Here is a 27,222-nt window from a genome sequence, read left to right on the forward strand (position 1 = left end):
CTACAAATATTTACACCAAATAATATATTCCATTTTAATATATGTAAAGTTAGAAAGGGTTGCTTAAATATGGAAATTTGAAGTTAGTTTAAAAATGTAGCAAAACACCTCTGCCTTTACTGTCACACTTTGTGTGCTTTAGGTAATAGTTTTCCGACTTAGATATTTTTGGTTATAAATCCAAGCGTATGCATATTTTTTTCTTAGTGTACCCTTTTTAATAAAAGTCTCTGGCCATTTCGGTAGGTTGTAGAAGCAGTTATAAACTTAAATCAATAGATATGTCTATGTCAGGAGTAAACTTAAATCATGTAATGTTTGCAGATGGCAGGTTTTTGCATAAATTGGCCTGATGTTGGAAATTGGCCCAAAGAAAGGCAGATGGAAGTGTTATCTCTTGTCCTAATATAAAATAAGGGCATCTTAGATGAAAATTAACTGAATAATATAAGTAAAACGTGTTCCATTTGTCTAGTGACCTTCACATATGACATTTTCAATGATCATAGTGTTGCTTTCTTTTACATGGTTGTGTCCAGTTATTTTATGCCAATTTCTAACGCTATATAGTCTCATTATAAAACAAAATATGATAAGTATATATTGCAGGTTTAATGTACATCATGAAAATACATTTCTAGCAGTGGAGAACAATTATAAAGTTTAGGGAGGGACCCAATTCAGAGCAAGTTGAAGTTGCCTTGAAATAATACAAGTTAAGTCCTATTGATTTTAATGTGATTTAAGCACAACTAATTTTATCTGGATTGCAGCCTAGTTTGTTTTGCTATGATTTACACCTGAAAATTCTCAAAAAGGTTATCTAAGGCTGCAATCCTTTGTCACTTATCTGCGAGGGAACCCCATTGAAAACAATGGAACTAATGTCTAAATAGAGATGTGCTGTAAGTCCCATAGATCTCTATTTCAAAGTAGACATCTATAAGATGGCATTGCAAATTAATCTTGGAAGAAGAAAAAACATTTTGCTATGACGTTTTCAAATTAATTGTGTTAAATATGCATTTTATTTACCTCAAAGTGTATTTAGAAAGGCTAAAACCAGATAGTTTTAATTAAAATAACGTAGTTAAATACAGTTGGCAGATTGACGATGGAACACTTCACTTGTTTGTTTATTATGTCCATCAGAAAACTGAGGACAGAGGAAAATAACATAGTTATAGCATCCTTTGTTCCTATCTGTGTGTATTTCTTCAGGTGCTGTGCTTTGACCTTGACAAACATGCAACTTGAATTGATGGGAGGTTTGGGTGGAGGAGATAATTTTACTGGTGGTACCAAGTTGATGTCATGGATTGTGTAAGATTTGTCAAAATAATCTTGAATTATATAAACGTTTTCCCAACATTGCTCCAACTTTCCCACTATTTCTTCACTTACTGACAAAAATTACACTGAATGAAGTTGGTATATCTCTGCATCAAGTCACCTGTGGGAGAAACTTCTGTTTATTGCAAACTGTGCATCCAGTTTGTATTCTCGTAATTTTTCTGGTAATCTACTAAGCAGCTAGTGGTTCTATACTTGAAAGAATACGTTTATAGCACTTTTCCTTGATAAAACGTATTTCATTTTTAATTGTTCTCAGAATAGTCTACTTTCAAACTAATTTTTGCATTTTGGCAGACAACGCATCAAGGATTGTTTGGTTTGCAAAAGGTGTAAGCACAATGACAGTCAAAGAAATGATTATTTTTTTTAGAGGAGTGTATTTTTTATGTTGTTATATGAAAATCTATTTGGTTATATCTCAGCAATAATACATAGCAATTAAAACAATTCATGGGTGGGTGAGATGAAAAAAGGACAAAGTTCTTAAATGAATGAAAGGATAAAATAGGGTGTACGTTTAAACATTGGCGAAAAGCATGAGGAAGAATATTTTGAGTGCCAGTAATGGTTGCCAGTGGCACCAGGATTGGCATCGGACCTTCTTTGTTTAGCCTAGGATGCCTGTGATTTGTTGGTTGGCATCCGCATTGCAGAGCAGAGCAATGTTACAATATATTGAGAATTTCCTGATCTAGAAATGTCAGTCCTTTTTCTGATTTGATGAACAGGATTCTTCTATTTGTTTCCACATCTGTACTGAAGGAGGGAAAATAGACCAGTCTGTCATGTTTTGTCATTGACTAGCTTTATCATTTCTGTTCACCCATTTTTTTCAAAATTTTGTTTGTCTTCCCTTCGCTTCCTTTTTGTTTTGTTTGTTTTGTTATAAGTCCCATCTTTAAATTTCAGGGCATAAGAGAAATTGCAACATTTTGCATTCTTATCAGGTGTACGGACCAGAATATTAGGCTGAAATGATTTGTGGTCCACAGGTGTTTAAAACATGTAGTACTCTTTTTTAAAAAAAAATTAAAAAAATTGTTTCCTCCTTATTCTAGTGTCTTTAGAATTTATCTTAAAAGTAAATGTTATGTTCACTGTTTCTTGCTTGACAAAAATACGTTTATTTGCTTAGTTTTCTTATTTGGTACAAGCTGTGTGTCAGTCCATAAAAATGTTGTATTTGATTCAATCAGTGCAGCTCTTGTGCTGTGTTCCGTTTCTACAAGAACCGCCATTTTGTTTGTCAAGTGCCAGCAGAGTGGGGGAGGAAAAGCAGACAATGTGCTTGATGCCAATAATGGTTGCCAGTGGCACCGAGGTTGGCATCAAACCCTCTTTGTCTAGTTGCTGAATGCCTTTGATTCGTTGGTTGGCATCTGCATTGCAGTGGGCACATTGGAAAGTTTTTTGACAATCGCTGAATGAAAGCTGTTGTATTTGTTTGCTGCAGTAGAACTTCAGATAATAGAAATCCTTCCTTTAATAGATAACTTTTTTAGTTCTACAGTAGCAGACTTAAAGTTCCACTGCTTTTTTTTTTACTGAACCACACAAATTTTTGTGTGTATTTATTTTCTATAGAATTTAACCCTCATGTTGTCTGCTTTTTTTAAAGTTTATATGCATTACATGTTCTTATATATACAACATGCAGCATAGTACACCTGGAGTTACATTATGCATAGCTAAAAAAGCCAATAATCATAACAATAATAATATAAAAATAAAAAATAGGTGCATCAGACATTTATAAGTCTTCATATGTGTCACATAATTGCCACATGTTTCTCATTCTGGTTACGTTACATACTGTTCCTATTTTAAGCACATTGTTTAAAAGTAAGATATTAAGGGGTTGTGATATTGTTTCCATTTATAACTGGAAATACATTATGCTTTCAGCATCTAGGTACAGTTCTTCCAAGACTGCTCTAATTCTCATACAGTTGCATTTCCAGTTGTAAAACATCAAAATATGGTTGTGTTTAACTGCACAGGTTGGCTACTAGGGACCGATGAAAAGGCTAAGTCATTTCTGTTGATGTTTCCTAGATAGTTAGCATTAATATTGCTTTCCGGCTAACCACCATTATCTTGTTAATTAATAAGATGGATTAGCAGATCTACCCAAAGGGCTGCACTGAAGGAAGTCTGGCCTGTGTGAGCTCCTGAATCGCCAGACTGTGTCCTGTCTGGTAGAAAAAAAGAAGGAGGGGAAGAGGGTGATTACTGAGGGTGGGATGAGGAGCTAGTTTGACCGTAGAATATGGGGAAACTATGTGGAAATAATTTGGCTATCACAGTATGTTAAGAAATGTACAGATCTTGAGGGATAACAACTCTTCTACGTTGGCAATATGTACAAGTCACATGACATCAACATTTCAGAGTTTAAGTGTTGCTTACGGGGATATGTATTATCTTGTGTGAGTGGCAATATGTTACATTACGAAAAAACTTTCCTGAGAATTTTATTAAGAACACAGAAGTTTCAGTGCATTGCAATTCTGCATTAACTCAGACTTGACACTGGTATTAGGTCTTGGCTATCTAAATTGGTAGCATTCTCCCTCACTTCCCTGGGTCATGTGAATCCATTAATGTATTAAGGTTCACAAAACTTAATTTTCAAGATGGTTTAAAATGATGATCAAATATTTGGCAGTTCAGGATTTTTTTTGTTTTGGGTTTCTTATAAGGCATCTTTTTGTTTTTTAAGAAATTAAATATGGTTGTCTGTTATTAATGATTATAAACAGACTTTTAACCAATAATGCAGTCTTTAAAACTTTGGTTCCCTTGAAGAGTGGCCTAGAAGCACAGATATTTTACGCAGAATTCTATGGGTGTAGTTAATGGGTTGGATCCAGAGAGGAGCATGTGGAACCCTTCTCATGCAGCGGGCTTTCCTAGTTTCTCTTTTCGCTATAGCCCTCTGTCCACTCCCAAAAACCACTCTTGAAGGTTGGGCCCCCCTCTGGAATGGTATGGGGTAGGAGCGGGCCTGGTATGGTATGGGGTAATTGAATGAATGCAGTGGGAGTGCTTTAGTGTAAGTAGAAGGGCATTCCTGTCTCATAAATCAAGTGCTATTATTCTAGGTTTTTGTGTGTAGTCAGTCACATATATTTTGATGTATTAAATTCAGTAATGCCTGGTTAGTGGTTTTATGTTTATTCTTAAAGTACGATTTAAAGTTATAAGATGGAATGTGAAAGGAAGAAGTAGGTAATTCTAAACACTGAAACATAAATGTATCTTACGTGTACAAAATCTGTATTTTGTATCTCCCCTTGAGAGATTATAGGTTAATTTACTTGCATGGGAAACAATGAATATTGACTAATAAAGGATGCAGAACAGCCTCATTTTCTAAAGAGTAATAGCTGTGCAACCTGCTCTAAAAGAGAATGACTTCAGACATTCAATGTGTTTTCAAGATGCATATCGTCTTGCCTCAGTTTCTGCTGTAGAGGACACTTATGGCCAAATTACAAAGAGCCTCGGCTATTGGGCAGTATAAAATGCAATAAATAAATATAAATAAATAAATAATACAAGTTCTATTAAATGCATTTAAAGTGCGGGTTTTAAAGTGTGGTTGTAGTTTAAAAAAATGCAAATTGCATAAGCTGTGGGGGGAAAACCTGATCATTGGTAGGGTCAGAGTGGGCATGGAAAGGGAATTCAACCCTTTCTTCCCCTATTGTGATCCCAAGGAAAATCCCTCGTCTGAAACTGGTATTTGCTTTTGGGAGAAATCTTTCATTTGTGTCAGTGGGAAAATTCCTTCCAATCAGATTCTAGTTTCACTGAAGGAATTTTCCTCAGGACTGTAGCAAGGAAGGAAGTAGTTAAATTCCCTCTCAATGTCTACTTTGATCCCTCAGTTATCAACGCATACCCCAAAGTTGATGCAATGCGCGTTTTTAAACTGCACGAATACAAAGGTATATTTAATGTAACATGTAGTTTGGCCCTTCCTTTTTGAGATCTCAAATGATTAGGTTTTGATCACACACATAACAATTCAGGTAACAGAAGGTAACTTGCTCCTTTTACATTGGAAATACGATACGGTACATGCTACACAGTTATTATGCGCCTTAAAGAACTTAACACTTTCAAAGCTATGTTTCTAAGAACTTGAGAAATTAAAATGCTGTTTGTCCTATTCAATAACTTTGGTTATTTCACATATTGATCTGGCTTGCAGGTCATGGCTCCCCAGAGTTTAAAACAATTTGCAAGAAAACAATTTGAAAGAAAAGAGACAACTTATATCAGGGGAGAGCAACCTGGAGCCCTCCAGATGTTTTGTAGTACAGGTCCCATGATAAGCCCCAGTCAGTAAGGCCAATGTCCAGGGGAGTGGCCAACTCCCATTGGACACTCCCATGACCAATGGGAGTTGTCGTGCAGAACGTCTGGAAGGTACTAGGTTGCCTACCCTGGCTTATATGGATGTGTTTTTTGTATATGAGGATGGAGAGAAGAAACCATACACACCTGGTAGTGAGCCTAATTGAATTCAATGGGATTTAGGTCTGAATAGACACACATAACATCCAAAACACACCTACAAGTGAGTATGTTCTGCTGGACATAGTGGGACTTGCATCTGAGTAAATGCATAAGATTCTGCTGAAAATCTAGCATTCTTCTTATTATTTTTATTAGAAGAATCTTACCTTTTATGTTAGGATTAATGTCTGCAGGTCTGCACACTGTTATGCAAACAACTCATACATTTCAGTTGCACATTCACATGTGACTGCATAGAACAAATTGAATACTACTTGTGCTGAAATTTTCATGTAATAAGTGCAAGGGAAGAATATCAGGGATCTACAGCTTATGTTTAGTCTGTTCTGTTGTGGTTCTGTAATAAAATAATGAATACATTAAACCTTGGCACTTCATGCATGCATGATAGAAAAAGGGTTTGTTTGATAAAGGTTTTTAAAAAGAATCTCGATACAAATATTAGGCATTGCTGCTAATAAAAAGGGCAACTACAAAGATAGTTATCAGGTCAATTTTCTGTTCAAATATGACTATACGGAAGCCTGTTGTAAACTAGCATGTAGGCTAAAAGAAGCTTCTACTCTGCTTTATATATGAGTATAATTCTTGTTAATGCAATTAAGGTTGAGAAGGAATAACTCTGGCTCAGTACTCTGAGACTGAAAAGTGTGAAAACTATTCTTAGTCAGGGCAACTTGTATTTTATCATGCTGACATCTGCAGTTTCTGGATGGATTACCTTAAATTTGTTATGCCATGTTAAAAGCCTTGTTTTATGAGGCCAGCCTCAGCTCCTGGCCTCAGTGTCAGGAACCCTGCTATGTGATGCAACATGTCTTGTTAGGTTTAATTGACCAAAGCTGATTTGTTAAAACAATTCATTTGAGCAAGTAACTTATGCCCAGGCCAAACTGCTACCTGAATCTTTTGACCTTGACTTGTTTGGGTCATGAAAAGTCTACGAACTCCTTGACCTTTCTGTTGTATAAAAGTGTTACTATTTCTTCTGGTTCTTTTATGGTAATAGCTGACAAGAAGGCTTCAGCCCTGACTTTACACCCCAGTGGGCTTCTAGGCAGCCTCTGGAATTGCTATGTCTTCTGTTTGATGTGGTCTGGCTGCAGTCTTGGTTTGCTTTTGTCTGCTGACAATGATGGGGACAAATTGGCAGCCCTTGTTTGTGTAGAAGGGATAGCAAAAGGAATTCTTGCTCCTAGAGGGATTGTAACTTTAGCTCTCTCACTCCGCCACCACACACACAAACTGGCCCAATTTTTAAATGTGCATTTTAAAAAGGGAAGCAGTTTGCTATTCTGAATTCTCTTTGTGAATGTTACAATAATCCTACCGCAACCAATAACTATGTTGTGCATAAAAATTAACTTTAAAAAAGTGTTTCATTTTTAAAGACTTCTGCTTAACATGTTACTGTTTGTATTGCTTCAATTTTCGTAGGTAAGGGTGCAACCCTATGCATGTTTAGATAGAAAAAAGACCTACGCAAATCCTTGATGGAGAATTCTGGGGAAGGTCTAAACATGTATAGGATTGCATCTGAGTAAATTCAGGATGAGTGTATTAGATGATTAATTTTTAGCTTTATAACAGATAGTCATATGACATTCCTTGATAAAAGCTATATAAGTTGTATTTTTAAAGTGCTAGCTAAAACATAGCTATTGTCATGCAAGTTAAGGTAGCATTAAAGAGCGCTGTGTGTGTTATGGACTGCTTATCAGGAATAACTGTATACAATTTTGAGTGAGCACAAAGGCTTGCATTTTCTCATACTGAACTTCATATTAGTGACCACCATCAATATATTGCAACTCTTGTTTGACTCAGCTGTAGAAAGATGTAGGTGATACATTCTCTCCTCTTTTTCAAGAGACTTAAGCCACAGCTAGACCTAAGGTTTATCCTGGGATCATCCAGGGTTCGCTCCTGCCTGAGCACTGGATCCCCGTGTGTCACCTAGATGAATAAGTTTGACCCCTGGATGATCCAGGGATAAACCTTAGGTCTAGCTATGGCCCAAGCCAATCTACTTGTCACACTAACTTTTAGAAGGCCTGATGAAATAGCATGGCCTTGTCATGCTGTAGGCATAACACATCTTCATCAAGCCACAGAAGTCCCATCAGTGATCGGTAGGCTTTCAACAGAGGATTCACATGGTAGGTGGTGCTGTATACTACAGCCACAGTATGGAGATTCTATTGCATAGATGTGGTTGGCAGAGCTGCATGTAGAGACTGTAATGTGTAGTTATGTACTCTGCTTTTTACATTCAACCAGATGTTGCTGTCACTTCCTTTGGACCCGTGACAACAAAAACCATCACAATTCCCTTATCCCAACTAAATGTGCAAACTATTTTCTTTTCTGTTGCCCTAAAGTTGAATAGCTTGTAAGGTAGAAGAGAGCTGGATATGCAGTCTTGCCCCACTGAGGCCTTAACTCAGTGGTTCCCGAACTTTTTCAGGTCACCGCCCCCTTGGTTCCACAAACTCATGCCCAGTGCCCCCTACCCTACACTATAAAAATCATTATTCAGAATAGTGGTTTTCAACGACCCACTAAGGAAGATAATAACAATAAAATTCAAAACAGTAACAATTAATTGAATACTTTATTCAAAATCCAATTGGTGTGCCCTGCCACGCTGGCTGCAAACAGAGACGTTCGCTCTCTTTTCCCTCCCTCCCTCCCTTGGCAAGCCTGGGGCGGGTGCTTCCCATTTAGAGGGGGTTCTAGGAGTTGAAGGACTTTTTTCTGTCTAAACATGCATAAAATTGTGTCTTTAACTTATCATGTCACACTAGCATGAATACAGGAATCAAATAGGATTTCCTTCTTCAGTGGAACACACTTAGGAGTAAGCACCATTTTGTTATAGGAAAGGATAATGTATTTTAATTAAAATTTAAAAATAGTTATCTGCCACCTGGTACAGAGTTTTCCTATGGAAAATCTGGCTGGGACTGAAGAAGAGGGGCACTAATTTTACTGTACTTATTGTCTTTAAATATGGTTAAATATCCCACAGTTACCTTGCTATTCTATTTCTACAATTCATTTTCTCCTGTCTTTTCTTCACCCTCTCTTCGTTTTCAGGCTGAATCCTATGCACATTTACCTCAGAGCAAGTTCTATTGATCTCAGTGGGGCTTACTTCTGAGTAGACATACTTAGGATTGTGCTGCAGCTCTGTTTTTATGGTGACACAAGATACACACATACCATGTTTACCAAAAGAACGCTTGAAAAAAAGGGGTTGGACACCCTGAAATAAGCAAGGGCAGATAGGAATTGTTTCAGCAAGCATTCTTAAATCTTCTTTAGCCAGGAAGGACCTAGGGAATTGCAATTCTCTCTCCCTTCCCCTTTTCTTTTTTCTCCCAATCCTGTTGTAGTCCAGATTTTTTGGGGGGTGGGAGCACACACACAGCATCTCTCTCTCTCTCTCTGGCCCCAATCTGCAACTCCTGATGGGGAAGGGAGCCTGGTGATGCCTTGCAGCAGCACAAGCAATCCTGCTGCCCACCTGGCCAGCTGGCCGCTCTTCTTGGCAGCTGCTCTGCTGCCCGCCGTCCTCCACATGCTCCTTCCTCTCCGCCACAGGGCTGCTGCTCCCGCCTTGTGCAGCAACTATCGCGAGAGGTCTGCCGGGGCAGCTTGTAGGAAGGAGCAGCTCTGGCCGAGGGAGTGAGTGAGTGAGCGGCGGTGGCTCCAGCAGGGCCCCGGGCCCTCCTAGGCAGGAGAAGAGTGGGCAGAGTAGCTGAATTCGCTGCTGTTTCCTGCTCTGCTGCCTCCTGTGGGTGCTTCCCCCACCCCCTACTTCTGGTGGGGCCACTGTGGGCTTGAGATAGGAGTAGAGAGCGGCTGCGTGAGTGAGAAAATCCTTCCTGAGCAGGAGCGGTGTGGGGAGAGCAGCTGAATTTGCCGCTCTTTCCTGCTCGGTCCCTGGTTTTTAGGGCCTTCTGGAGAGACCACCTCAAGCGCCCCTCTGCCGCCCCTTTGTCTGGTAGCGCCCCCTGCCATCCCTTTGCCTCTTAACGCCCCCCTATGCAATCCCACCGCCCCCAAGGGGGCGCCGCCCACTTTGGGAACCACTGCCTTAGCTAGACCTAAGATTTATCCTGGGATTGTCCAGGGGTCATCCCTGTTCATGTAAATGACACACAGGATATCCTGGGAGCAGGCAGGGATGACCCCGGAATAAGCCTTAGGTCTAGCTAAGGCCTGAGAGCGCTGTATTCAGCTTGACTTCATCGTCTACCATCTCTTTTAAATTGTAAGAGAGATACATATTCTGAGCCACATGTGCAGCTGAATGAGCCCTCTCCTGTTTCATACACAGGTTAATACTGAGCAAAGTGTACAGTATGTGTGGCTCATTGTTCTTCTCTTTTGCTTTAGTAAGTCTTTAGAGCTAAGAGACAGAGAATGCTACATATTCCTCCACCCTTCAGCTGAAAAGGCTCACCGAATGGCTTACAAGGCCTGCAGGCTTACAATCTAAAAGACCAGGGACAAAATGGTAAAGGGATGGGGGAAAGAAGAGGTAAAAACAGACACAGGCACCAATTTGTAAAATTAAATAGTTCTTATACCAACTGAAATGGAAACAGTTAAGGGAGAGGAAGAGCCCAATGAAATTGGCTTTTTAGCAGAGCAAATCGAATGGTTCTGCTGAAGCTGCCCCAGTCCCACATGGAACGCCACCCCAAGCTTTAAGTAGTTTGCTACTTAAGTACTTGCCCAAAGGCAATTGATACTTGCTTGAGATGAGTGGCAAACTGCTAAACTGAAATAATGAGTAGCTGAATGATGAAGGTGTCTTGTATGCCTGATGGGAATAATTGCTAGCAATATTCCTAAAAGAGCGTTCCATACTGGACAATGTGGTGCCTGAGGCAGGAAATCTAGATGATCTGGATTCCCCCCATTCCCAGTTGGCAATTTGCTGCTCCTTAGTAGTACTGAAAACCTGTTGCCTGAGGTGGGCTGCCTCACCCAGTCTAATGGCAGGGTTGGCCTTGATTCTATGAGATAGTGAACAAATGCTGCAGTATAAACACACTTCACATCTAGTAAGAATGCAGACATGCTGTGCAAGTTTGGCTTCTATGAATAGGGGTTTAGCGTGAACTTTTGCCTTTATTACATTTATTTTTCTCATGATAAATATTCATTTGGTCATTGTTGTGGTTTTTTGTTTGTTTTGCATTTGAAGTGTAAGACCACTCCAAGATTGCAATAAGGTTACCCCAGCTTTATTTTGTAATGGCTGGAATGGACTAACAAATGGTTTTTAAAATTAAATTATGGTCTGGATCCAAAGAGCTGCTCAGATACTTCCGAATGCCTAAAAAGCTTTAGTCTTGTGTTTCTCAAACAATAGTTCCTATGCCACATGGCATACTTTTCTCAAACAGAAGTGTGTTTTGAAAGCAATATGTGATATGTTTGTCATCCGAAGGAAAAAGTCTAAAATTACTTGTGGAAGACCTTGGACATGCCTAAACTAGCTATTGCATCGTGGCCTGTAGCTAGAATTCCCAGCTAATGATAGATTGGTTTTTAAGAACTTTGATAGATCTACTACAGTTTTTGTCAATGTGGTTCCCTTCAGATCTGTTGGACTACAGCTCCCATTGTCTTCAGCCAGCATAGCCAGTGGTCATACTAGCTGGGATGATGGGAGTTATTGTTCAACAAATCTGGATAGTAGTAGGTGGGAAAGAGTTGATTTAGGGTTGTATCCAGTGATAGTCCTACTTAGAGTTGACATTGAAATGAATGGGACTTAAATCAAGATTAATGTGAGCAGCAGTGAAACTTAGGGCGTTGCTAGACCTGCCGGGATAAGCCGGCAGGGAGGCGGGGCGACGGCGTGCTGACGTTAGCGCGCGCCGCCCCAGTTTCCAGACGCGGGACGCGCAGGGACATCGGGATCCCTGCAGCGTCTGCCATTTTTTTTAACGATTAAAGGGGCCACGTGCGGCCCGAAGACTCCGGACCAGGTAAGTCCGTTTTTTAAAAAAACTAAGCCCCCCGAAGACATCCCCCTGCCCTCCCCATCCCTGATGCCTGTGCCATCCGCCCTCCCTGTCCCCGGCCTTGCCCGGGCGGCGGTGCACCCCCTCCACGCTGGGCATTGCCCGGGCAGCGGCGCCCGCCGCTCTCTCTCTCACCTGCCCTCCCCCCTTGCCATCCCTGATGCCTGCTCTCCTCCCTCCTGCCGGGTCCGGCTTTTCCCCCCCCCCCGCCCCGATGGGCACAGCGCTGCTGTGCCCAGTCCGCGGCTTTTTGCGGCTACTCGTAAGCCACGGAAGTCTCTAGAAGTTCTGCAGCTCCAGCCTCAGGCTGGAGCTGCAGAAAAGGCGTGCCATAAGTGACTTCACTTATGGCGCGTTAGAGGAGGCTTCAGTGCGGCCTGGGGCCGGATTCCCCTGTGCATCATGTGGACGCACAGCAGGGAAACCGGCTCTTGGCGCGCTAAGGCCTCGTCTAGCAAGGCCCTTAGTATTGCAGTTTTAAAACCTGGATATTGTACATTGTTGTGGTTTGTCAACAAGCATAAAAATTTTCTTCTTTTCACAGCCAAAAAAAACAAAAATAAAAAATGTGGTTGAAACTGAAATAAATTAGTTGAAACTGAAACCAAAACATCTAATTATTAACTTGAACTGTAGGGACTTACTGTGCCATTCAACTGCCATTCACCTTCCTTCCCCTCTGCCAACTGTCCTTTTGTTTATTCCTTCTGCCAAAAATACGTTTTGGTATTGTTAACGAGCAAATGTGTGAAAACTCAAAAATATTTTGTATAAGTTATGATTTTTAAAAGCTTACAATGAGAGCATATTTCCTATTGCATTGATTAATCATAAAGACACTGTTTCTGTTCACTTTGTTGCTATCAAAGAGTTAATTTTAAAAGTTTTGCTATTGTTTTCTTGATGGTTAAAGATTAACTGGACTGTGCTACAGAAATACAATTGTTAAAGTGATTTGGCTACCTAGATGTAGATACTACTTCAAAAATATAACCTGTTGCTCCCACACATGTGAATTCTCAGCCTACAGTCCAGTTACATATAAATCTAGAAACATTTGTGGAAAACTTTTGATATTAATTGCTGCACTTCGTATAATTGTGACCAAGTTGGAGGGATCCTAGTGCTAGCAGTCATTGTATAGGTATCATGTTTTCTTCTTTGTTAATGTACCATTAAGGAAGAAAAAAGAGGAAGAAGCAGTGGGAAAACGCAGGAGGGTTATGAGTAGAAAATTATGGTGTTTGTGAATGAAGACTCAAAGATAATGTTCTTACAAATTTGTATTAGGTAGCTTAAAGTTCACAGCAGCATATCTATGGAATTATTAGAGAAACGTATCCAAACAACATATTCTTAGAGTAACATGTGCCTATATGTTTTGCAATTATTTATAAGCTTAGTATAACCGTAATATTTAATATTTAACATTGTCAAGAAATACTTTTGTAAGCCGCCATGAGAGCCTTTTTTGGCTGAATGGCGGCATAAAAATATTTAAATAAATAAATAAATAAATAAATAAATAAATATTTTTTTTACATGATCTATAGTTATCCTGCAACAATTTCCGCCTTATTTATAGACACTACATAAGGGAGAAAGCTGCTTATAGTAATATGAGGATCACTGGTCTCTCAGTAATTAAATAGACTTGTTATACAGCATTAATCCTTTTTGGAACAGTTGGAATGACTTCTTAGGGCTAACAGGCACAGCATTAGGGCCTTCAGTTAATCTCTTCTTTCCCTTCTACATTTGTCTAATATGAAACAGGTATACATAAAATCGTATTCATGGAATAAGATAAAAAATTGCAATGCAAAGCTATAAGAATAGCTAAAATAATGCAAATAAGTCATAGGTGGAGAATAGGCAGGAAGATGTACAGTTTATAGTGAATTACAAAGTGTAATTCAAAGATAATTTATACAAGGTATCAAAATCTCATATCGACTGATTACCAGGAGAACTGTGTTAGGGAAATGGGACTGACAGAGCACTCTTAGGGTTCCAGCTGCATCAGCTAACATTGATGTTTTCTGAGTGTAGCTTAATGGAGGTCCGGTGCTCTGTTAGCAGCAAAGTTGACAGGAAAATGCTGTCGCTTTAAACAACAAAGAATGCAGCAACTCCTCCAGTATCCATGGCACCACCACTTACTCTCACCAATCATTGAGCAGTATACCATGACACTCCTATATTAGCTATGCATAGAATAAATGCTAGATAAATGAACCAGAATACAGCGGTGTTGGGAGAAGGGCTTAGATTTGTATGGCACTGTGGAACATTTCGGGACAAGCCAAACTGTACAAAAGTGATGGACTTTACTTCAACCAAAATGGAATCAGACTGATGGTGGTTAACATCAAAAAGGTTGCAGAGCAGTTTTTAAACAGACTTTGGGGAGGATGCTGACAGAAGCTGGGGACCATCAGGTTCGGGACAAAAACTCCCCAAAGGATGAGGGTATAAATGTTTCAGGATATCTAAATGGGGGGTGGGGTAAAATTTGGCAATGTGTGAGTCATGGGCCAAAGTGCCATAGGGGCAAAAAGCACATGGTGAAGATATTTGAGGAGGGACACATAGTTAGGTATTTGTATACTATTACAAGAACCTTCTGACCCAAGATGTGCTAAAGTGATTGGCTGTAAACTAGAATATAGAACATAATGGGGAAAATGGAAATCTGGTATAATGGAAAGAACTAGTGGGATACAATTATCTCTAGATATAAACTGTATTGAAAGGATAAGGAAGGTGCATATTGGGCATATGTGATGTAGCTCCATATGCTAAAGAGGGCATATAATACACTTATGCGGCTCACAACTTGCTGATAGGGCTATTTTGCATATGTGTGATGATAAGCATGTTCTCCTTTCCCTGTGGGTCAGCAGGGACAGTTAAGCACCAAGGCTGGATGTCCAAGGGATTACTCTGTCTGACTTCTAAATGTGGCCTGTTTCCGTTCCCTAAACGCCTATGTCGAACCCTGGTTATACTTGTAGTTTAACATGGAGAACATCCATAGCCAATTGGGTCATCCTAGGCAAAGTGAGGAGGTTGCTTCAGGTGGCAGATTCTTGGAGGCAGCACCAAAGTGTTGGAGAACATAGCTGTGTGTGCGCCATGTGGCCTACCATGTAGCTTTTAAGCTTGCCTGTTCCTTCAGATGCAGTGGGGGAAGTTGTCCCAGATCCCCAGTATGAAAGTCAGATTAAGTAAGATTAAACTGCCAGTCCAGGTGGCCTTTTTTACATGGAATGGGAAGGGGGCATCATCCTTTTCTTCGCCTCAGACAGCAACATGTTTTGGGGTAGCCATATAGCCAATGGTCATTGTGAATCTTTCCTCCATGCTTTGCTTGCACATAGGAGCATCCGACCTCCTGAACATATACTGAGTCACTGAGTAAGCTAGTCATGCGGTGTTGATGGTTGCGAAAAGCAGCTTGCCGTGCCAACTTCATGTGCCATGGCACTGAGACCTCCTCTGGTGATCTTTTTCCTTGGGTGGTAAGGGCAAGAGGTAGACTGCCTGCTCGCAGACTCCCTGGTGGATCAGTACAGCATGGTCCACACAGTGGAGTTTACTGCTGCTTCCATTGCTACGTGGCTCATACCAAGATCTGTTGGGAGTTTAGAGTCCTGAGATAGGAGTACATGTAAGGCTTATATCATTATATTTGTTCTGAGTTCAGGCTGCATGTACAACATGCCCTTGCCCCAGGGTTCTCTTTACCAGAGTTTCCCCTTCTATGGTCTAAATGTTGTTTTTAAATGGATACAGAATTGTTGTTTTTAAATGGATACTGTTGTTTTATACTGTTTTTATGTTTTTTTAATTTTTGTATACTTTTAATGTTTACTATTTTTAATTGTTGTAAACCGCCCAGAGAGCTTCGGCTGTGGGGCGGTATATAAATGTTATAAAATAAATAAATAAATAAATAAATAAATGTATCGGGGGTGGGTGGGTGGGGAAGAGTGAGGCCAAAGAGATGTAACTGGATGCTGTGTACTTTATCATCTGAGTTATGGAGTTCCTGGTGGAAGTTTATATACTACTGGAGGAGAGTTGTGATTTGCTGCAGAATCAGTCTGGATTCTATGCTCTCTTACCATAGTGTGGATGGAAGGAGAGGGAGGTGGCGGAAGGAAGGGTATTTTGGCTTCCCATTTAATTCAGTGGGACAATTTAAACTAATACTGCCTATTTCATCAGCATAACGTTATACATAGGAGTTGTGGTCCATATCTGGTGGGTTTATGATTCAGAATAAGTCTGTTCCACATGTAACATGTTCTTGATGCCAGTCACTTTTGGTCCTTCTATTGACAGCATTGCTCCAATAGTGGGGATATGCTTGTGCAACATCATGGTATAGATGACTTGCATAAAATCCTAAAGGGCTCAGCTCAGACTATATTCTCAATCTGTTTTTGGAATGTGGGAGCTAAAATGTCAAGGAGGAGAAAAATGCTACATACTTTCTTTCAAGTTCATTAGGGAAGTGTTATTAATATTGAGACAGTAGCTCAGTACATTTTACCTTAGTAGATGTCCATGCATTGAAGACAGAATTATATAGGGAAATGGGTGTGTGAAGCACTGTAAGGTTGCAGTCCTCCTGGCCACAATTACTTTGAAGTGAGCTTTATATGAATTGATGAGTCTCATTTCCAAGGCAGTGCATTTAGGATTAGGATAATGGTTTTCAAAGTCTGCGGTTGGGCCTACTGGGGTGTATGAGGTACACTTAGAGGCTGTGTGTGCAGAGTTTCAGGAAGGGAAAAGATTCTGTAGCAGGCAGAGCCAAGGGAGATTTAGTGTTGCTGGAATGGATTTGGCTATGTTAGCCATGGAAACTGCAGAGAGGTAGGGAATATATAGGTCCTTCCGGTTACAGCAGCCCCTGCCTGCTCTTCTTTCCCTTGTGGTTGCTTTTAGGAGGGAGTCTGAAGAGAGTTCCAGTTCTCTTCTACTACCAGTGCCTGAATCCATGCTTATGCACACAGCTGTGGCCTTTATGCATGTTTAAGATAGGGTGACCATATGGAAAGGAGGACAGGGCTCCGGTATCTTTAACAGTTGCATGGAAAAGGGAATTTCAGCAGGCGTCATTTGTATGCATACAGCACCTGGTGAAGTTCCCTCTTCATCACAACAGTTAAAACTGCAGGAGCCGTGCCCTCTTTTGTATCTGGTCACTCTAGTATAGTTCCTGCAGTTTTAACTGTTGTGATGAAAAGGGAATTTTACCAGGTGCTGCATGCATACAAATGACACCTGCTGAATTTCGCTTCTCAATACAACTGTTAAAGATACAGAAGCCCTGACCTCCTTTTCACATGGTCACCCTATTTAAGAGCATACTGTGTTTACCTGCTGAAGAGATGGCTGCTGATGGGCTGAGGGTCTTGGAAAGTAGAGGAAGTTTAGAAGGAGCCCCCCCCCCAAATTTGATTAGAAAAGCCAATTAAAGAAAATCTCTCTCTCCTCTCCCCACCTCACCAACTTTTTTGAGGTAGGAAGTCTCCAGGGATGCAAATGGCAGCCAGGTCTGAACAGACTAGGGGCATATCTAGATGGGTCGATATCCCGGGAATCGTCCCTGTGTGTCCACTTGATGCACAAGGGATCCTGGGAGCAGGGAGGGATGATCCTCCCTTTCCCCCGGATATCACCCTATCCTTTAATCTCGACTTTTCCTGTGGTCTTGGGATAATCCCGAGACCGTGGGATGTGTGGGCGCCCATCCCGGTTTCGTTCTGGCTCTTCATGAGTTACCGTGAGGAGCTGGGAACTGGGCATGGAGCTCCTCAGGAGCTCCGTGCCCATCGGGGGTGGGGTGGGGGGAGTGGGAGGGTTTTTTACATTTTAAAAACTCACTTTTTCGTAGTAGCGCTCCTGTGCTCTTTTTCGATTAAAAAAACCACACAAAATGGTGGGCGCGACGACCACTTCCTCCCGGGATGTCATGCGCCGTGTGTCGACTGAGGGGGAGGATCTCGCGATCATCATATCGTGAGATCATTCCCATCCACACACACACACCCCTGGGATAATCTTGGGTTTTGCAGAGTTGGTTGCTATTTGCAGCCTGAAATTATGGTAGCTGCCATGCACCACTAATAAATGGCCATGATCTGCAAAGAAGCCATTACAAAAGGCAGTCAGTTGTGTTCAACCTGAGTCTCCTGGACCTCACTGGGATGTCTTGCAATTTGAGGTTGTGGGTGCTGCCAGCACCCATGTTCTCAGACTGTGAAAGATAGGCAAAGGTCAGAAGATTTATATGAGGGATATTCTGGACTGTGTGTGCTTGGCTGCTTTTTGCAGCCAGAGATGGTTTCTATCTAAAAAATTCTGAGGCAGATGCAAACCCCATTTCAAATGGGGCAAACTTGAAGAGCGTTGCCTGTTTTGTGTTAGGTCAGCATTTGAGCATCCCTGCTTGAATACTTGCCCTACTGTTAGAATCTTTGCACCACTTCGGCTTTGAAGAAGGTACAGAGGAGAGGCCAGCTCTTTCATTGGCTTTCTTTATCCCAAAATGTCCTTTTGCTCTTTCCAGGTGTGCAGTTTATTGTGTGCAGCAGAGCTCGAGGAGCCTACTCATGAATAGTTGTGCTGGCTAGGAAGGGTCCAACCTGCCACTTAAAGCAGCAGGCTGGAGTGTGTCCCAGTTAGCTGATACAGTATGTCCCACAAAAATGAAGGTGTTCTTTCTCAGCTGTAAAACTGCTGGCAATTTAGGATGCAATCTAACACATGTTTAGCCAGAAAAATAATAATCCTACAACTCTCTGGTTGGGGCTTGCTAGGAGTCGTAGGACTTTTTTCCCTAGCTAAACGTGCGTAGGATTGCACCCTTAGTGATCTACATAAGGGTGAAAGAAAATGTAGTTTAATCTGTTGGATCTAACCAGAGTTCAAACATTTTACATTTAAAAGCCTATTCTTCCTCTGTATGCACTCTGCTTGGTGTTGATAGATATCCTTAAACAAAACCTAGTTGTGACCATGTAATTCTTTTGGATCCTGTTAGGCAATGGCAGCACGTGTTTCTTTTCCCTAATCTGTTGTAGCGCTGTCCTGTAGTGAACAGTTTTTATACTATTTTAGGCCATGTGTTTGGGACCAACCAGCACAGCCAGGAGGAATGCTGTAAGGCAATTGTGTTGGATCATGCAAATGAGAGTACTGAATAGTAATAGTTATGGGCAATATTTTGGAAAACACCAATTTAGTGACAGTTTTATTACTGCAAATGTATGTATGAAGTCCCTTGATTTCATTGTAATGCACTGAAAACAGATGTCAAAGTGTCCCAAACTGAATTTAATAGTTAATCTACATATTGCATGGAAGCTACAAACAAACCATTTAGAATTTCGTTGTTTAATCCTGTTAGAGAATCTGAAAATACACCCAGTGGAGTAAAAACATTTTATACTCCTCTTGGCTTTTTTTTTAAAAAAAAAATTAAAATGAGAATAGGACAAGATGCTCATGATAAATTGTAATTTAATTTGCAAGTATTTTGAATACAGACAATGCAGTTTCCCATTCATTGTTTCACTGAAGTCAAGTCTTGGGGCTGATGCATACTAGGATTCTTTCTTCTTAAGTTTTCAAAAGAATGCTGGACAGGAACAGGTCAGTTAAGCTGTAGGTTTAGGCTATCCTGCCTTGGGACAGGGGTGGGAGTTGATCATTCATTGGGCCCTCGTCTACACGACAGCAGGATTGCTCCAAATTAAATATAAACCCGATTTTTCGTTGATTTGAATGTAGGTAAAAAGTGTCACACTGCAGCAGCAACAGCAATTTATCTCCTGTACTTTCTTTTTGTAGTGCATTTATAAATGCTCACATGTGCATTGTAGCATTATGGGATATAGGATGCTACAGAAATGAGTAAAGTGACATAGTTTATATGCGGAGCTCCGCAGATTGATATAATGGCAAAACCAGAGCGGGGGGGGGGAGGGGGGAGAAACAAGGCTGCAGAGGAGGATGGCAGCACATTTCTGCCTCTTTGTTTATGCGGAGCTCCATAGGATCAGATAGTTCAACCTAAAAACGGCATGAAAAAACAAGCGAGCCGATAGTTGGGAAAGTGGCCAATCACGTTCTCCTGCCCTCAACACTCTGCCCACCTGTCAAAATATGAGTTAATTCCCCCAACGACACATAACCATAACACAGAGCCAACTCGAACATGATCAAAAAGTCGCGGTAAATCACTGATGCGAATATGCGCATTATCGCGTTTAAAACGCGATGTTACTGTGAATGGATGGCTGACTCATGTGTCCTAAAATGAGAATATGTGCAGCTACCTTGGGGTAAACAAGCCATGTAGACAAACCCTGGGTCTCTTTCTCTTTTATATGAGACAGTAATTTAGAGGTGGAAAGGCATTTTTTTTAAATTTGTTGTTTCCTGACCATGTATTTTGTTCATTATATCTTAAGAAGACCAGTATAAAGGAAAGCTGGTATTCTTGTAATTTCTGTTGGTCAGGGGAGATACATGCCCATTGGTCATCTGTAGGATTATAACAAGTGTTCTAGAGGGAAGTCTAATTTACATGGTTTCTTAAAGAAACAAATAACAAGTAATATTTCAGGAGTCCAGAAAATATTGATTTACTAGCCAGACATTATTTGTAGTAGCTGAGTCCTCTGTGCATACCAAAGAAGTCTGAGTGGGGAGAGGAGAGTTCTCTTCATGCTGTTTTTTCAGAAGACCAAACCAACAAATTTCAGCAAAAGCACGCTGTAAAATGAAACACGCATCCCCTCCTTGGTGTGTGCAGAAAACTTGGGGAATGGGATGGGTATTGTTTCACCTTCTGCGGTACTTTGGCCAAACTTTGTGTTTCTTTCTCTTGCCATTTTGTCCTTGATTTTTGTAATATTTAGCTCAAGCGACTTTCCTTTGCATCCCTCATATTTTGCATTCCATACATGGGATATAACTTTGTTCATGTACTTATTGTACGTGCCTCTTTTTTGCCCTCTGCTATTCATAGCATAGCAAAATGATTTGAAAACATGAAAAACTGCAGTGATTATATACTGTAGATCAAGCTGTAGAAATAAAAATAAGGCTGGGTGGGTAAAGAGTCCCAATGAATTTAGACCTGAGTAATTAATTATGTCATGGGAATGCAGTGTAGTTGATCAATTTGAATTTTGTTAGTATTGCCAGTATTAGTTTTAGGCCCGGGATGCCCAACCTGCAATTCCCCAAGGCCTTCACAGGGATGTCCTTCCACTCCCTCCCCCAGCAATGATGATATAGCTTGCTCTATTCCTGCCACTGCTACCGGCAAGGAAGGAATGCATTAGTACTGCTAGAGTGGTAGAGGAGAGAAGTCCATCCATTCCCTCCTCTAGAGATCCTCATACAGTTCACTCTTTTTCTGCTTCTAGTAGCAGTGAGGAAAAAAGCGATCTGTATTAAGATCACTGGTGTGTGAGCATGCATATGTCCATATGAGTGTGTATGCATGTGTGCAGCTTGCCAGCCCCACTCCTGAACCAACAGCACATGCAGCCCTTGGAATAGAAAAGGTTATGCACTCCTGGTTTAGGCTCATTTAGCTAGTGATGTCAAAAGTGTTTTCTTGCATTTACTTCATCTGTAATTTGAATGCAAAACCTGTGTGGCCCTAGAATGATTATAAAATCCCCACATTCTTAGGGAAAGTCCTGTTCATCCAAAAATAGTATGAGATATGTGAACTTACCATCCTAGGCTACAACAGCAAAGATATAGCTTGAGTAATGGCCATTACTCAGTAGGAATTCATGGTCCTACTTCACAGCTGAGGTTGCTGGCAGTGGTCAAGAAGCACGAGCATCTAAACTTAAAATTACAAATTTAAAGTCAAACATTCAAATTGCTCTTCATTGTAAAAAGTGTTTCTGGGACTAAATGCTACAAAAGTGGAACATTTAAAGTTCCATAGGTCTTAGAAGCCTGCAATACAGTATTAGCTTGCTTCTGTAAACATAAACTATGATGAAGGCTATAAAGAATTTAGATACAACTCTTTCTTAGTAGCAGTGTCTTAGGGATTTTCATACTTTGTAGAAATTCTAGATTCTAATGATAGCTTGTTTCAGAGGACAGAGTTTAGGTGGTCTAGTTCTTGCCATTGTTAATGTTTTATAGCATTAACATTTCTTTGCCATGTAGCCCAGTATTGTTTTCTGCGATTGGCAGTGACTCACAGACAAAAAACTTCCTAGCCTTGCCATTTGAAATCTTTTCGCTTGGAAATTAAATAATGGAATTTGTGCATGTAAAATGTATGATCTAGCTCTAAGCTATGGTCTCATCTTACTTTGTTTCATATAGATTAAACAGCTGGCTATAGGTAGGCAAGCACATAATATATATTTGTACAGTAAGAGATTTAGCCTGGATTAACTTAATGTTTAAGTTATTGTGAAGTCCCATTTCCAATAATTTGCCTTTTCCAAAGCTGCACATAATAATTACTTTTTAAAAAAAACAACGCATCTTTGGAACATAGAAATCAACATAAGGCTTTTGTTAAGCTTCCTAGCTGTGCTATTCAAGCTTTTATAATTCTATGTTCATAAATAGCCCTTCTGTATCAGCATCCAGTAACACCACTATAATTAGAAGTCTATTATAGAAAGTTACTTTATATTCTGGAAGTTGTTTTCAGTGATAATTTCATAAACTAGTATTTGTGTTTTTGCTTTTATGTCTTGCTAGAGCTCTGAAGAACCAGCAGCAAATATAGTAGATACTTAAAATAATTTTCATTCATAGACACATGTAGTCAGTCTTAACATTGAATATACACATTATGTTAGATTTTATGCCTATATTAATACTGGAAATGGGAAGGTGCTGAGATAATTTTTTAATGCTTCCCTGTTCTAAATTTCTCTTCTCGGGTAGGGATGATGGTACTTCTTTTATTGAATATTGAATATTGTTTATTTGTTGTTTCAACCATCATGATCATCTCAGCTTTACAAATGCATACCCCAGCAATATAGGTAAGCACACAAAAATTTTACAATACAAAGAAGGTAAAATACAAAAAGATACTTTTATTAGTATTAGCATCTAGCCATTGGTATTTAATAAAAGTTTATATTAATAGCAGCTGAAAAGGCTAGAGAATCCATACATAAAGTTAGTCCTCCACCTGCCATCTGTACCACTTATTTGAGAAGCATTGAATGATGGTGAGTTTCATAAATGAAAGGTTTTCAGGAGACTATTCAAAGACTAGTTTAGATTCAAGTTGAAATAATGTTGGTGGCATAATGACATTTTTGGCATTAATATGTATAGTATCATGGACACTATGACTACCTCTCTTGCTTTTAACTATGGCTCAGCTCAAATCCTAACAGACAGCAAAGATCTCCACATGGTAAAGGAGCAGGATTTCACCCCACTCCTCCAACATGCTGCTAAAGTAATGTAGTTCATGTAGTAGTCCATGTAGATCCACATATGTGTGAAAGCCTGATTTGCAGTCTCTCTTCCCCATATTATTATGTAGTATAACTGAATGAATTGACCAGCCTGCATAGAATTGGCAGGTGATCTCTAAAAGCATGCTGCCCCTGATTCTGCTGTTTGTGTTGATCAGCAATGTAGCCTGCATGAGAGAAAATCACTTCAGGGCCGGTACATTGTGTCTGTACCACTGAAGATGCCATTCCATGTTATAGGACCTGTCTTGGTGGGACCTATGATGGAAATACCCCAAGTCTTGTGTGATGTCAGAATATAATATTTTTTCTTCTAATGTGAGGACTCAAAAGTCAACAAGGAAAAAAACTGAGTTCCATTTAAGGTGCCGATACTGAAATTAGATGGTTTGCTGTACAGCTTGGTAGATGGTGCTCTGAATGTTTCTGAAAAGAAACTGTTATTGATAGTGATAGAAAAATAGAGCAGTAAAAATTGTCTTCTGATTCGGCATCATCCTTTAAGGATAAGACCTACCAGCGTAATTTTGTGGATCTTTACTCAATATTATGTCTTATTGAATAAAATGGAGCATGCTTCAAAGTAAGTGGACCTAAAGGGCTGTTAATCTGGTGCTGATATAGTCGGAATGTGTACGTGATTGTGAAGGGTGGAGAGAGCAAATTTTGATCAGCTGTAGTTTGGTCAAAGCCATAATTGGCCTACTGTGCCTTTAGCATATTACTTATAATTGCTGTAGTTGTGTTTTCCTTTTTGTTGTGTTTGTTATATCTTTTACCTATAATGTCAAAACACAATTATTGGGAGTGGGTATGCTTACTAATAGCAGTTTATCTTCGCCTACTTTGCAGACAGTTAAAAGCCAACAACTATAATTATATCCATGTTTTTAACATAGTAACAAGCTAAGAAAGAGGAGTTGTCGTAAGCAATGGATGCAGTGTATTTAATCTGAATTACAGGGCAGAATTGTTCCAACACATTCTTTTGGTTTTACAATAATTGTAACTTAAATTTGGTTTTGGGGATTTTATTGCTGCCTGTTGTGTTTACGTGACCACAAAAAGAGCAGTTAAATCCTGTAATTCTGGACTGCTTTCCCTTTTTATGTTCATGTATGTATGTATGTATGTATGTGTATATATACCCTCTCATCGTCAAGTTTCAGTGAGTCTACAAATTTGTGAAATTGAGATAAGAAAACGGTTGAGGTTTTAAGTCATATACATTGAGCTCCCTAGTTCCAAACGTGTATGTAGTCGGAGTACGTATTTAGATAATTAAGGGAGATATGTTGGTAACTATCATTCTTCTTTGACTTCTCTATGACTCACACATATAGGTTATGTGTTGGAACCTTCTAGAGCTGAGCAGAGCTTTAAACTGGAGCCATGGCCACCCTCCTCTGTGCTCACTCTAGGTATGGCTTCTGCCCAGTTCCTTTTGTCCATTACAGTGATAGCACGTTTGGATTTTTTCCCCCTTAACTTCAGTCATTCTCACCTGGGATTGGCTAGCTATAGAGTTTCTTTTTTTTTCTTTGTTTCTCATTTTCTTTTTTCTCCTTTTTCTCCCCCCTTGTGGCAGGAGGTATATGGCCTAAAAGCCCTCCTTCAAGAAGTTTATCCACTGTGGTGGGAAAATATCACCAATTGATGGCTGCTCCATGTGCCTCCTCTGCTTAGGCGAGGGACATTAGGTTGACTCTTGTGCTTGTTATCAGGCCTTCTTTAAACAGGCCTGACTGGACAGAATGGCTCATCTCCACACTTTGTTGTGGGATTAGGCCCTAAAGGCAGCATAGAACCGACGACTTCATACCACCTTGTAATCTTTCTGCACCAAGCCTGTGCCTTCCTTCTCCCAACTGGTCACTCTAGTCTCCCACTCAGTGGAAGGGGCTATGGTGCAACTGTCCTTGCTCTCAGGTAATCTAGCCCTACACATGACACCAGCTTCGGCCTTGCCTCGGGGCTCACCCTTGACATCAGCATCCTGACCTGATCTTGAAACCTTGCTGCCAGTGAGACCCAGCTGGCAAAACCTCATACTAAGTGCCCTTTGACGAAGCTAGGGCCAAGTCTGAAAAATGAAAGGAAGAAGAATGTGCATAGGATTGAGTCTAATGATGACCCTAGAGTTTCAACTCCTTATTTGACAGCCTGTTACCCTCCTCAAGCCTCTCCACCTCATCTGAGGTTGCCTACTCCTAACCTGGAGAAATTGCAACTGCCCAAAGATTGCTGCCCACCAGACGAGGTCCAGTTTATCAGATCAGTATCAAAAGGCAAGATTGAGGAAAGGTCTCCACCAAGAACCACTTGTTGATCTGAGTCTTGATCTCTCTCATCCTCATCACACTCAGTGTGCCTATTGAGCCTGAACCAGAAGGTTTGAACATATAAGACCGACTCTGGCCCGCTTGCATTGGCTGCCTGTACATTTCTAAGCCCGATTCAAGGTTCCGGTTTTAACCTATAAAGCCTTACATGGCTCAGGACCACAATACCTGATGGAATATCCTTTCCTGACATGAACCTACCCATACACTACGTTCAGCATTTAAGGTCTTTCTCCAGGTGCCTACTCAGAGGGAAGCTTGGAAGACGGCAACAAGGGAAAAGACCTTTTCTGTGGTGGCCCCCCAGTTATGGAATGATCTCCCCAACGAGGTCCACCTGGTGCCACATTGATACCTTTTCTGCGCCAGGTTAAAACCTTTCTCTTTTCCCAGGCATTTAGCAACAAGTGATGAACTTCACTGATCCTAGATTTGTTTTTAAAGCTGTTTATAGTTGTTTTAAATTTGTTTTTCTGTGTACATTGTATGTTTTTGTAGTTTTAAATTTTGTATATTGTTTTTAAGTATTTTAATCTTACGTAAACCGCCAAGAGAGCTTCAGCTATGTGGCAGTGTACAAATGTAATTATTATTAATAATAATAACGGAGAAGTCTCCCCATCATTGTCAGCCTCTTTCAGAAGTTTCCTTCGCTACCGCCACATTATCCCATGATATGATTAGTATTGCTCCTACTACACTTGATCCCCTCCATCTTAGTATTATGAGGACTGGTCACCACCATGGTGGCACCACCTGCCCTCATGGTGGTACCCAGACTATGGCTCATCTACACCAAGCAGGATATTCCACTATGAAAGCGGTATTAAAGCAGTATATAAAAGCTTTATAGCAGTATTGAAGTGCACTGCAGGATCTACACTACTGTTTTACAGTGGTACTGAAGTGCACTGACAACTATTGGGGCCCATGATACATCTATACCAAGCAAGATATAACACTATGAAAGCGGTATATGGTATGTGTCAATGGGCTCCAACAGTTGTCAGTGCATTTCAATACAGCTACAAAGCAGTAGTGTGGCTCCTGCCTCTTATATACAGCTTTTATACTGCTTTCATAGTGCAATATCCTGCTTGGTGTAGATGAGCCCCATGAGGGGAAAGATATGCTCTGCTTCTGCTCCTGATACCACTGCTCTAACACTTTACACCGAGATGACAAATCAGTCTCTGATCTGCTGGACCCCTTGACTGGAGAGACACTCTGAACTATGCCTTTCCCCCTATTCTGCTAAACCTTTGACTTATGAACAAGATCAAGAACTACAACACCTCCTGCATTCTGTTAATTGCATGGTGTTCATGCCAACCATGGTTTACAACTCTATTCCTTTTCTCCAGTTGCACCATCCTCTGCCTTTCCTGGCTCTTGGACCTCCTGGCAATGGATCAGGGA

The 27,222-nt window shown here is 40.4% G+C and overlaps 1 protein-coding gene across 13 annotated transcripts in view; it reads left to right on the forward strand.

The window, feature by feature from the left end:
* Window positions 1–27,222, forward strand: part of NFIB (nuclear factor I B) — a 224,834-nt gene that overhangs the window by 27,051 nt on the left and 170,561 nt on the right. The gene's annotated exons all lie outside the window — the stretch shown is intronic.

This window comes from Elgaria multicarinata, chromosome 6 (genome assembly GCF_023053635.1).
Source record: "Elgaria multicarinata webbii isolate HBS135686 ecotype San Diego chromosome 6, rElgMul1.1.pri, whole genome shotgun sequence".
Lineage (NCBI taxonomy): Eukaryota > Metazoa > Chordata > Lepidosauria > Squamata > Anguidae > Elgaria > Elgaria multicarinata.